This window comes from Mirounga leonina, unplaced genomic scaffold, assembly GCF_011800145.1.
Source record: "Mirounga leonina isolate KUSES-001 unplaced genomic scaffold, KU_Mleo_1.0 Mir_94, whole genome shotgun sequence".
NCBI classification, from domain to species: domain Eukaryota; kingdom Metazoa; phylum Chordata; class Mammalia; order Carnivora; family Phocidae; genus Mirounga; species Mirounga leonina.
This window is the reverse complement of record NW_023270855.1, coordinates 25,372,159-25,383,436: the sequence shown is the minus strand read 5'-3', so window position 1 is coordinate 25,383,436 and position 11,278 is coordinate 25,372,159. Positions and strand designations below refer to the sequence as shown.

The 11,278-nt window shown below is 42.6% G+C and overlaps 1 long non-coding RNA gene across 3 annotated transcripts in view; it reads left to right on the top strand.

The window, feature by feature from the left end:
- LOC118005348 overlaps positions 1 to 10,971 on the top strand; it is an 11,754-nt gene extending 783 nt beyond the window's left edge. Inside the window, exons 2-3 of one of the 3 annotated variants that reach the window (XR_004677808.1) lie at positions 3,294 to 3,412; positions 10,647 to 10,971. This is a non-coding gene — a long non-coding RNA (uncharacterized LOC118005348). Of the gene's footprint in view, positions 1 to 3,293; positions 3,413 to 7,777; positions 8,845 to 10,646 lie in introns of those variants that run through there. The other 2 variants (XR_004677809.1, XR_004677807.1) reach the window with 2 other exon arrangements.
- Positions 10,972 to 11,278: the final 307 nt, after the last annotated feature.

Sequence of the window (11,278 nt, the reverse complement as noted above, 5' to 3'; positions counted from 1 at the left end):
TATATATATATATATATATATATATATATATATATATATATATATATATTACACACATATTTAAAAGTGCTTCAGAGGGGCGCCTGGGTGGCTCAGTTGGTTGAGCGACTGCCTTCGGCTCAGGTCATGATCCTGGAGTCCCGGGATCGAGTCCCACATCGGGCTCCCTGCTCGGCGGGGAGTCTGCTTCTCCCTCTGACCCTCCTCCCTCTCATGCTCTCTGTCTCTCATTCTCTCTATCTCAAATAAATAAATAAAATCTTTAAAAAATAAAAAAATAAAAAAAGTGCTTCAGAGAGAAAAAGGAATATATTTATGAAAGTTTCCTCCCCCTGTGGAAAAACTGCTGGAAGCAAAGTCATTTAGAGGAAAAAGCCTAGCAAATTGGAATCACAGAGTATGGGAGCCGGACTCCCTGGCTATTATAAGGGCCTGAGGTAGTCATGCTGCTTCTGTGTGGCTGAGGAAAAGACCCTCACCAGCCTGTCCCCTGGGGCACAGGGCTGCCTAGCGGATGGTGGGGCAGCACTTATTTTTCACTCTGGCCCCCCTTGGCTGGGACATCCTTGAGGAAGGTGCAGTCTGCCCAGCCATTCGTGGGCGCTCTGGATATGTTCATCCCTGCCCCGCTCCCCGCTTAATTCTAAAAATGGAAGCTCAGAGATATAAACTGACTTCTGTCTGAAGTCACACAGCCAGTCACAAAGCTCTTCATGGTGAATGGAGCCCTAACAGCCCTTGCAGGTGCCCCCTTGAACCCACCCAAGGGGCAGTGGTTGCCAAGTGCCTTCCAGACAGCAGCATCTGTGGAGTCCCAGGCTTTTCTGTGAGCCCTTGAGTTCTCGAAGGAAGAGAAAAAAAAGGGCCCTGAAAAGAGTCATTTCAATGTTCTTTCATGCAAGTCCTGTAGTTTTGAAAAGAGGAGAAATAAAAGGATTGGACAAAAATGGAGGGGGATTTAACAGAGAAAATTTGAAAAGAATGAAGGACAGCAAATATTGTGATCTGGACCTAGAGTGAGTATGGATGCAGTCCCTATATTTAGCATTCCTGGGGCATCACATCTGCTCATATAACTGAGCCAATTCAATTTTCATTTTGAGCCCCCATCCTGCCATACTGGTGGGAATCTTAATCTCAGTCATTTTTGGGATTCCTCACTCTTGAGTCCTAGGGCCTAATTCTGAGCTGAGGGGTGGTGTGGTAGGGGTACATTCTAGCTGTCAGACCACAGAAGTGGTCTTAGGAATACCACTGTCACCATTCAGAGGCTGGTTCTGAAGCTTGTGACTGCTTCAGCAGGAAGCTTGGGACATAGGGCTCATCCTCACTGATGCGTCAATATTCCACTGAGCCATTTTTCTCTGGGATTCCAGCCCCACAGCACTTTTACCTTCAGGTTTCTCCAAGCTCACTCTCCAAGCTACCCTCTTTGCCTCTGCCCTCGAAAAGATAGGTTCTCTCTGCTTTCTGCCTTGCCACAAAATTGTGTTGGGGGCTCAGAAGCCCAGAATCTGCTATCTGCTTAAATGAGGGAAAGAGTGAAAGAAAAATGCACATATACAGAAAAAAATGAATTAATATGTCAAACTGCTCTCCAGTCCCACAAACATAGGATTTTGCTCCTGGATGGGACTCTGAAATTATTCAACCTAAGCCCCTTATTTTGCAAACCAGGTCTTGATGTTTAGAGAGACAAAGTGATTGAGCTGGTTAGTGTAAAAGGCAGGATGTAAAAGGGGAAAATTTCATGTGAATCAGGTCACATTTTAAATGTGTTTCACAGCTCATACTTCAACGAATTCCAGGAAAAAGTGTGCATTGAAGTTAAAAATAAAAACCCTTTTGTTACGTGAATAAACATCCCCAATTTCTACCTGTTTTATGTACTTATATTTAGGCATACAGGGTTTTCTTAGAGTAGGTTCACTTATTTCCTAAAGAATTATTTTTATTGGATGTTACGTGCTCTTTTTTAAAAAAAATTTTTGTTTTTTAAGATTTATTTATTTATTTTAGAGAGACAGCTTGTGTGCATGTGAGCTGGGGGAGGGGCAGGGGGAGAGGAAGAGAATCCCCAAGCCAATTCCCCACTGAGCGTGGATAGGGCTCCATCCCACAACCCTGAAATCATGACCTGAGCCGAAATCAAGAGTTGGACTTTTAACCAGCTGAGCCACCCAGGAGCTCTGATGTATCAGGTTCTTTGAGATTATCTTCCTCAATGATGTTACCATAAAAATGAATTTATGTCCTGGTAATGGTGCAAACAGATACTGAGACATGCCTCCTTGCAGAATTGTTTTCTTTGGTGCTTTCACCACTCAGAGGCCAGCATCTATCAGTAATAAGATGAAAAACCCTATAAACCCCACTCCCTGTCCTAGGCTGGCATTTAATATCTGCATATTCTTCCATTAGTCACTTCAACTCACAAGTGTGGTGACGTGAATGGAAAACGTGGAAGCAGTCAGCTTACAAGTTCTTGGGTGTGCGCTTCCTCTGAAGCCAAGATGGAATGGAAGGTGGGGGCCACAACAGGCCTGCAAGATCTGGGCCATGTCATTAATACCTCCAAGTAGACAGCTTTCCCTTTGTTTTGAGAGGGGAGAGGGATTCCAGGAGAGGGCTCCTGAAGCCAAGGGAAAAGGGAGTGTGGTAAGAGATGGTCCTAAGAACAAAATCATTGCTTTTTTTCTCAAGCTCCCAGCTGGGCGTGAGAACCAGGGCACATTCCAGGCAAGAACCTACTACAGAGCTATGGATACTTCTAGTGGACCTGATGTGACTGGCTTTCTCTTAGCTCAGAATTAGATATAGGAATAATGGATGCCAACTTTTATTCTGCATTTTATTTGGTCAGATACTAGTTAAAAGCATTATCTTTTTAGCCCCAACAATCATCCAATGAAATAGGCACTGTTACTGTTCCTAATTTATATACAAGGAAGCTAAGCACAGAGAAGTTAAGTTACTTGCTTCAGGCCACAGAGCAGAGCCATTATTTGAACCCGAGACTCTCCGCCTACGCGGGTAGCAGCCTTTACTGCCACACTAGATCACCTCCTGCTGTGGAGTCCCTCCCCATGAGATGGTTCATCTGCACATTATGCCCTCCAGGGTGGAGGATCTCTGGCCCACAAATTCGGCTGATGATAGAGTCAATGTGAATTTGATACTATGTGGCCTTGGAGTTCAGACTTAACTACCTGTGCCAATTCGCTTGGAGCATTGCAAAAGAATATTTCTCAACTCCACTTAATAACAGTTTATGCCTTAAAAACACCTCCCAGGTATTCTTTTAATGACTTCCAACATTAACATATGAGATGATGTCCAGAAGGATGGAGGGAAACTGAAAATTCATGTGGAGAATGGAGAAAAGCACACTGATAACGTCTCCCTGGCATGGGTAAGGATGTAGTGTCCACCCGTATATAAATAAACATGAGACCCATGTGGGTCCCCCATTTACAGACCCATCTTCCCATTCGCTCATACATTCAGTGATTCAATAACTCTTTACCGAGTGCCCATGATGTGCCCAATACGCAAGAGACAGCAGAGCATGACAATTAAGAGATGGACTCAAGTCAGGCTGCTTGGGTTAGAAACCCAGATCTGCAATGTATCATGTGCATGACCCTGGGCACATTACTTCACCGTTTAGTGCCTTAATTTTCTCATCTGTAAAATGGGGATAAGTCTCCCTATAACTCTCAAGTGCTTAATTCATAGTGAGGATTAAATGGGTTAATACTAAATGAGTTCATACATGTGAAATGCTTAAAGTGAACATGGCCCATTGTAAGCACTATTTAAGTCTTTCTTATCATTAGATCGTAGAGAATTTGCCCCATTGCTGAGGCCAAAATCCTAGGAGGATCCTTCATTTTCCTCTTTCTCTTGTCCATCCCCCCGCCCCCGAAAATAATCTATAAATAATAAGTCCTTAGATCTTTATCTCCAGAATTTATCTCCCCAAACTATCTACTTTTCTCAGCCTCCACTGCTACCTAGTCTATGCCACCATCCTCTCTTTCCTGGACCACTGCAATGGCCATGTTCTTACCTCTTTATCATCTGCTCTCCAAAGTAATCAGAATGATCTTGGTAAAACATAGATCATTCCACTGTGCCTCTGAAAACCCTACCATTGGTTTCTCACTGCAGACAGAAGAAAATGCAAACTTCGTACTCTGTCCTAGGTGAAGAGCTGCCAGAGAAAAAACAGGTCAAATGTGAATTTCAGGAGAACAATAGTTTTTTAGCATAAGTATGTCCCAAATATTGTCACTGAACATGGCCTGCGTTTTCATTTTCTTAGCTGCTAGCCACCAAATCTTAGGTAACTTCTTCCATGTTTACTCTTAATGGCAAAACTGTTTTTATTATATCCATACCACGTATCACTTTCTGAAATACTCTTGTTGATTATGGATGCCCACTCACTAGAATTCAAGTGCCACAGGGATACAGACCTTGTCTTTCTGAGTCACTGCTGTATTTTCAGGACTTAGATCTGTGCCTGGCATATAATAGGTACATGACAAATACTTGTTGAATAAAGAGGACTAACACCCACCAATACTTTCCTAGTGCTTATGAGGCGCTTGGGCGCTCTGCTAATTACTTTTCATGATTTACCTCATTGAAACCTCAAAATAATGCTATGAGGTAGGTTCTATTATTACATCCACTCAATAAGGATGTGCTAAAAATAATAACAAAGGCTATGCTGGTTATAAAGCTATTTTAGCTCCACATCTATACTCTGCCAGTGATGCTGGGGCCGCACTCCACAAGCCCTGCTTCTGTTTTGCCCGCAGCTTCCTGTTAGGTTTGCGCATAGGGGAGGCTAGAGAAAGGAAGCAAGGAGGAGAGAGGAGACCTGCTCCTGCTGGTTTTGTCGCTGTTGCTGTAAACTGGGCAGCGCCCTTTGGTTCCAGCTGTAGGTCTTTCCATTTCCAGAACCAGGCTCATCAAACTCTTTCAGACACATCAGTACCAGCAAGCACCTGAACCTCAAAGGACTTAGCTCCAGTGGAGGGGGGCCTCCTCTCTCAAGCCTCTTATTTTCCCTCCTTCCCATTCCCTCTTACTCCACCCCCCTCATTTCTCTTAAGGGTTTCTATTAAGTTTTAATAACCCAATCTCTTTGTTCCCGTAACCTGTGGGATGGCAGCAAGCTTTCTGCTCTCGGTACCTCTGTGATACCCTAGTGTCCCTTTTGTGCCTTTTTGATTTCCTTATGCATGGTTAATAATCCTTTCTGATGAAATGCTTGAGATCTCGACTGATGCCAGAAACTGAGCGCACAGAATTAACAACCGTATTGACTGACAGCCAAGCAGCAGTACGATGCTTACACAATTAGCTTCAATAAAAGGAAGAAAGTTAGAAATGCCCCTGGAGAGGAACAGACAAGACGAAGACTGATTTGGCAGTGTCTATTTAAATCTATTATAATGATTCCCAGCAGGCAGGAACATATTGTAGGATCTTGGCAACTCCCACTTGGAGCTGGGCAGGGTCAATTCTTAGAAAAGTGATGTTGGATAGACAATCCAATAAATGTTATTCCCACCATTGTTTCGGATCCAACCCAAGAACAGCTTCCTCCACAGAACCTGCTGTGGCAGATACCCTCCGGTGCTCCTCAGGGCCCCAGAGCTCCTTACTCCTAGCCAGGATTCCATGATAGAGTGGAAAAGGCAGGATGGAACTCTCACGGCATTCCTCGGGGTGGAGGAGCTTATGACCCGTTCTGGCCAAAGAACTATAAGAAGAAATGGCTGGAGGAGGTATCTGGGGAAAAGTTTGTTCAGAGAGATGCCAAGAGACTGTGCCTCATTAAAAGCCTCGCCCCTCCCCCACCGCCCCGTTCTCTTTGCTGTCCTGGCTTCCTCCTGCTTCCTGCTTTCAAATGTGGCTGCCATACTGGACACTGATGTGACCAGCCCAAAGATGAAGGGTTATTGAGGAGGACAGGAAAAACCTATGTCCTTAATGACACTGTTGAGATGCTGAATCAGCGTAGGAAGAGCCAGCTTCAGACTTCTTGTTCAGAAAGTAAGACTTACGGCCCCCTGGGTGGCTCAGTTGGTTAAGCAACTGCCTTCGGCTCAGGTCATGATCCTGGAGTCCCTGGATCGAGTCCCGCGTCGGGCTCCCTGCTCAGTAGGGGGTCTGCTTCTCCCTCTGACCCTCTTCCCTCTCGTGCTCTCTGTCTCTCATTTTCTCTCAAATAAATAAATAAAATCTTAAAAAAAAAAAAAAAGGAGCCCTGGTAGAAAGTAAGACTTATGGTTTAGGTCACTGTTAGTTTTCTGTTTCTTGTATTTTAACACATTTTACCTGGTCCATCTTCTAATCTCCCAGCTGGAGGCAACTTTCCTTTCGGCTCATGAATCCTCCTTTTGAATTACCCTATCATTTTGTCTTAGAGTCTGTTTAACTTTCATATAGGAAAATGATTTATAAATGCATCTTCTTTCCCCTACCAGACTTCAAGCTATTAAGGCCAGGAACTCTAATTCACCTGGATACTTGATATTGCCTCCAGCAGAGCGCCTAACACGTGGCAAATACTTAATAAAGGCATATGCATATCCTCTACCTCTACCTTATGCAGATGTAGGGTGATGTCTACAGCTTATATTTGCTGTTTAGGATTTGTACTGTCTGAGAAATCTTATTTAAAAGCCCCAACTCTGGATTCAGATGGAACTGGGTACCCACCTTGGCTCAGCTCCCTGTTAGCTAGGTGGCTCTGGGTAAATTCTTCTATCTCTACATTTTACCATGCTCCAAGTTCCCATTCAAATACCACCTTCCACATGAAGCAGTCTGTGCTCTTGCTCTCTCTCTCTCTCCCCAATTTGGAAGTATTATTTTCTTCTTCTTAACTCATCATTCCCTTTTCTGAAATATTGAATTTTTAAAAAGGATTTTATTTATTTATTTGAGAGAGAGAGAGCGCCAGCAAGGGGTGGAGGGGGACAGAGAAACAGACTCCCCAAGGCACAGGAAGCCCGACACGGGGCCCGATTCCAGGACCCCAGGATCATAACCTGAGCTGAAGGCAGATGCTTAACTGGTTGAGCCACCCAGGTGCCCCTGAAATATTGAATTTTAAATTAATTTTTACATATGTGTGATCATTCTATCACACATGTTTCTGCTACTTGATGCTTTTCACTTAATGTGCTTTTTTAAATTAAGTATAGTCGACACACAATGTTTCAACGGTTTCAGGTGTACAACAGAGTGATTTGACAAGTCTATACGTTATGCTGTGCTTACCACAAATACAGCCACCATCTGTCACCATACAACGCTATGACAATAACGTTGACCATATTCCCTATGCTGTACCTTTTATCCCCATGACTTAGTCATTTCATAACTAGAAGTCTATATCTCCCACTTTAATGTGTTTTGAAGATCTTTTTAGTTCTACATATTTAGATCCACCTTATCATAGTACTTAATAGTATAGATCCATCAAGATATATTTAATTATCCCAATATTAATGAACCTTTGTGTTGTTTCCAGTTTCTGCACATTATATAAAATTCTACAATTAACGTACATGCTTTTTGCTATCCATGAGCAAGTATTTCTCTAGGGCAGACATCAAGATGTACACAGGTAGATAGATACACATTTAGAAATTTAGCAGGCTACACCAAATACCTTCTAATTAGGTAGTAACAGTTAATAGGAGTCAAAATCATTCAAGTGCTCTTTCTTTGACTTTGCTTATCTTCTCAGATTCTGGAACAAGAGCAGTTAGGGGCCCTTCAGCTGGTCCGAACAGTGTGTCGCCCTGCTTTGTTACCCATTCCCCACTGTCCCCCGAGGAGGGGGAAGAGCACAGGTCTCAGAGGCCACCAGCTGGCTCTGCCACATTCCAGCCATGTCACCGCCGAAGTGGTACCAGACCTCTCTGAGCTCTTGTTTCCTTATTTGTGAAACTGTATGAGAAGAGTTCTCATGTACTGAGGAGGCAGATAATGCTCAGCAACCTCTTCCCCTCATGACCTTCTTCTCCTTTTTCTGTCTTTCCCTGGCATTCTTCAGTCCTTGGAGGTCTATGGGGAGTTTGTTGTATTTATATTCCAAATAAGGAATGGTGCCATGAGTTTGAAATAAAGAGGAGCATTGATCTTCAGTAGAGAATTCCACCCTCTGAGACTGTTTGCTTGGACAACACGGGCGGATGTGTCCCATTCATCTCGGAGTCAGGCCAACATTCTGAGCAAATCCTACCCATCGTCAATCCCCAATTAATAATGGTTGAACAGATAAATCAGTTCTGCATTCACTGCAGCACTGTCATGATGACACTCTTCTGGGGACCAGGGGTTTCCAAAGAAATTAAAAGCCAAACCAATCCCTGTTTGCCATTTTGATGACATGATTGAGAACTGAGGCATTATCACTTCAATCTAGGGATGCAAATGTCGTCTCAACGAAACAAAAGAAAATTTCTGACATCAGTGTTAAAAAAGGGGGAGTGAAACTCAGCAGAATCCTTTGCAGTGCCAAGGAGGAAGCAACGTCCTCCATTTGTTAGAGAGGTCAGATGGAGGGATGAAACTGACCAGCAGCCTGAAAGCAGACAGAGTCCTTCAGAAATGCAAGAAGAAGAGAAGCTTCTCAGAGTCAGGCCCCATAGGAAGATCAAGTGAAAGAGGTCTGGATAAAGAAATGACTTTACAGCCCCTACAACTCTGTGGAAAACACAGCTGCTCCAGGAAGCACTGTGTTCAGGCAGATGAAATGCACAGATTTTTCTTGAGAAACATCATGACATTAAGAAAAAGAGTCAACAGGGGCGCCTGAGTGGCTCAGTCGGTTAAGTGTCTGCGTTCGGCTCAGGTCATGATCCCAGGGTCCTGGGATTGAGCCCCGCATCGGGCTCCCTGCTCCACGGGAAGCCTGCTTCTCCCTCTCCCACTCCCCCTGCTTATGTTCCCTCTCTTGCTGTGTCTCTGTCAAAAAAATAAATAAAATCTTTAAAAAAAAGAAAAAGACTCAACAATATTTCAACTAGGTGAAGACCGCTTGCACAGAGGTTGAAAAATTTAGCATGTTATGGAAAAACTCCCTGCTGGCATTTTAATAACCTCCATATTAAAAATGATAACTTCCTTCAAAGGGAAACCTTTTAATATACATTTTTAAAAAACCAAGGGTTAGAAAACTTTTCTTAAAAATGAGCAAGCCACCTCATAGGGTCAATTAAAACTGAGCTTACAGTTTGAGAAACAACTAAATTCAATGATACTTTTATTCACTTATAATAATAACTGTAACATGATACATATAATATAAACATAATTTATATAACATGTATGATAATAATTATAGATATATGTGATATATTATATAGAATATGAATATAACATGAAGTAATAAAAACAATTTAGTCTCATACTAATAATACCTAATAATAATTTATTTATTTATTTTTCTAATAATACTTAATACTTATAAAAGGCTTTCTATGTTCTGGGCCCTTAAGCATTAAAACAGGGAGGTGTTCTTAAGTTTATACAAAGAAGCCAAGACTGAGAAAGGTTGCTAACTTGCCCAAGGTCATGCACTTAGTAAAGGAAAAAGCTGGGATTTTTTTTTTTTTTAAGATTTTACTTATTTATTTGTCAGAGAGAAAGAGAGATTGAGAGTGTGAGCAGGGGGGAACAGCAGGCAGAGGGAGAAGCAGGCTCCCTGCTGAACAAGGAGTCCAATATGGGACTTGATCCCAGGATCTCCGGATCATGACCTGGGCCAAAAGCAGACGCTCAACCGACTGAGCCACCCAGGTGTCCCGAAGCTGGGATTTTAATCAGTGTGATGTGACTCCAGAATTCACGCTTTTAACTTTTGGATGTGAGGTTCTACTCTGGGCATTATGAGGCACACGACACATTAAACTAACCTATGCTGAAACATGCTACATTTCGTTGGTGAGATCCACATAGATGTAAGCAACTCCAACACCAGGCAGAACAGGTAATGCACCAAGGAGAAATTCTGGTAGTAAGCAACAGAAACTGATCATCTGATTTATGCAGTAAAGGAAGTTACTGTAAAGATGTTGATAATATCACAGAATCACTGCAAAGACTGATAACTAGTATTAGAGACTAAGTGAGGCCATCTGAAAGCAAGATACTCATCAACGAATCTTCCTTCAACCAGATATAACTATGTTTAATATGAAAAGAAGAAAAAAGTTGAGAACGTAAGGATTAATCTTTCTTAGTTTGTTAAACACAGAATACCTAGCGTTAACCACACTGAGGATGGTTTCCAAGTTTCTTCACCTTTTTGTATAATGGAGAGTAAAAAAGATTTGTAAGGGTCTGGTTGATTTTCACAGGAGGGTGTTAAGAGGTTATATTTGGGATGTCTTATTAGTGTCGTGGAGCTGTCAGAGTTTTCTGGATTTGGGGAGGAGGCAAAGCAAAGCATACATGAAAGGGACCATCATGCCCCACCCCGAGAATTTTAGTGCCTAAATAAGTCTCCATGACTTTAGTAAACATGTAAAAAATGTCTCCCAATATTTATGGTGATAAGTCATACACCAAATCTGTGATCTTTTTGAGACAAGAATTTTGTTTCTTTTCAGAGATCATTATGGCACCAGGACGACTGAGGCTCAGGAAACTTTAGCAGATGATCCAGGCAGAATGATGACATCGGGTAAATGATTCTCTCCTTGACTTTGAGTCTCTGCCACCCTGGCCATCATACATATTTTACGGACCTGCCAACAGTGCCTTCCTCTTTTTTTTGAAGAGTATAAAGATTAAATTCACTTCTCTTTCCCTGAGCGCACACAGATGGCTTATCTGCTCTGGGGTTTTGTGTTTTCAAGCCCCTACTTGTAACCTCTCAGAACTTATCTAAAAATAATCACCAAAGCTGCAAATCCAGATTTTCAGATCAGGAAATATTCTCTGATTTATGAACTGTACAAGTTGGATGTAACTGACAAAGCCTCGTCACTCATCACAGACTATTTCTCTCCAGCTTGCCTCTCTCCCTATCTCTCTGTGCATGGCTCAGAAACCCCATTTAAGATGAGATTACAACATAGCCTCTTTAACCTTAGCAGCTGGGCCGTCAGCGCTGGCCTTTGGTTCTGAGACCAGTGAATGAGCCCCAATGCCTGGCTATACTGATCAACATGATGTTCTTCTGAACACAGAGATGCAGCCTGAATTGCTTTTGGTAAAATTCCATTCCAGGCAAACACCT